Genomic DNA, 2,115 nt, shown 5'->3' on the forward strand with positions numbered 1-2,115 from the left:
TGGAAGTATTTACAAATGCGCCACCTGCTAGTTACTGCCCCGGGGGGGCGAAAAAATCTCTTTCAACATCAATGGCAGGGCAGAAAAATATGTGAGGAAATGGGGAAAACACGTGCAATATTTTGCAACCAGATGAGAACGTGCTGCTTATTGTAAAACTGTACATTAGATCCATGCGTTTGTTTTTTCTTTGTTTATTTTTTTCTGATTTCTATTACCTCTTCTGCTCTAAACATTTTAGATTTGTATTTTTATTTCTTCTTTTTGTCCAAAAATGTATCATCACTATGTAATATATGTTGAGAGTCAACTGTAATGGTGATGCAACAGTGGTGTTCAAAACTCAATAAAATACTAAGAAAACAATCGTTTGGCCAGAATTGTGAGCATAAAATTGAACAAACTTAGGCTGTTTTTTAATGTTTTCTCCTCGCAATTTCAAAACAGGGACAATTTCTGAATTTAAATCCACCACCAGATAAATGTATTGCACAGATTTTCAGGAAAGTAAACAGAGCGCAGGATCCAGTTTGTCCTTTGTGGTGAATGCAGATGTGGAATAAAGCAGCTGTTAGCAGAAACCTGAGCAGCTCCAGGAGACGTCCTGCACACGTCTCCCTGCTGCAGCCGGCCGTCTCTGTTCCTGTCTTCTTCTTGTCCCGCTGGATTTAAAATGCATTGCCTGCATCTCTGCACATCTTAAGTTGTCTGAAACGGGTCAGAACACAGAGCGTCTGGGGCCTCGGGGGGCCTCGGGGGGCCCACGCTGACCCCTGTCCACTGATGAAAGCGCCTGCAATGAGCTCGTGAGCATCAGAACTGGACCACAGAGCAATGCAAGAAGGTGGCCCGGTCTGACGTAGCACGCTTTCTTCACCGGAGGGCCGGGTGCGTGCGATTCGCTTATCTGGGGGAAACACACGGCACCGCGATGCATTATGGGAAGAAGTCAGTGTGATGCTCTGGACCTTGGAAACCTTGGGTGCTGCCGGTCACGTGGATGTTACTTTGACGCGTAGCATTGGTCTACAGCGAACCAAGGTTCGAGTCCCGAGGCCGCCGTCATGGAAACGGTGTTGGCCTCCTGATCTCAATCTAATCCGGCGTCTGTGGGACGTGCTGGACCGACAAGGCCGAACCACAGAGGCCCCACCTCTCAACTTCTCCCCTCCTGCGCAGCCTGAAGCGGCCGTCTGACATTTCCTCGTTCATCCGGTCGATATCAAGGCACGTACACGAACGCGTTCACCTGCAGAAGTTTACGTTCGTTACCCAAACATGATCTTCATCAATGATCTCCGGACAGCGTGGATTTCTCCTCAGCACAGGCTACACGGCGCCAGCAGAAACATTTACGTTTCCTCCCAGCATGCAGCTGGGTGGGTTCTGTCCTTCAGGATCCTTTGGGCTCTGCAGGCTCCTCGCCGACATCACTCTGGAGACGATCTTCTGTTCGACTCCCCGCTGCAGAGCGCTCCGGTCCTGACCCGGCATCATGTTCGTGATGTTTCCATCAGGATGTTTTCTGTTTTCAATACATTTCAATAAATGGCCTAAAAAACGAGTAATATTTTATTATTTAAAATAGACGTCTAAAAGTTCACAGTCAGTTTGGACACAGACAAACTTTCCAGCAGCTGCCTACGGGTCGGACTGCGGTCTGAGTAAACTGCGTCTTACCTGTTGGATTTGGCGTTTTGTGCCGTCAGCTTCCAGCTGTGGCTATAAATAAATTAAAATATCAAATGTAATAAAGACTTTCATTGAGGGAAGTCAGGTCTGCTGTGCTGAATCAGCGGACTAATTAATATTGTTAAAGTTCCTCCACTTTTTTTTAAATGACACTCATTTTTAAGCTCCACCCCATTAAAATGGAGGCTCTGCCTTCATCTACCCGTTGCCATGGTGAATCGTAGTATCGGCGCTCCATTGATGAGGCTTTTTCCATCCGCACGCTTCCAGCAGGATCGACACACTCACAATGTTGTGCAGGTGGTCATAACGTCACGGCTGATCGGTGTATTAACGCGTGAACGTAAACGCTCAGATGCTTCCCGTTTCTCTTCTGTTCATGTTCACAACATACAAACATTTACGACAGACGACGCGAGTCTC

Source organism: Micropterus salmoides, unplaced genomic scaffold (assembly GCF_014851395.1).
Source record: "Micropterus salmoides isolate LMB-PRFRI ecotype aquatic unplaced genomic scaffold, ASM1485139v1 Ms_hic_scaffold_5, whole genome shotgun sequence".
In the NCBI taxonomy this organism is placed as follows: Eukaryota; Metazoa; Chordata; class Actinopteri; order Centrarchiformes; family Centrarchidae; genus Micropterus; species Micropterus salmoides.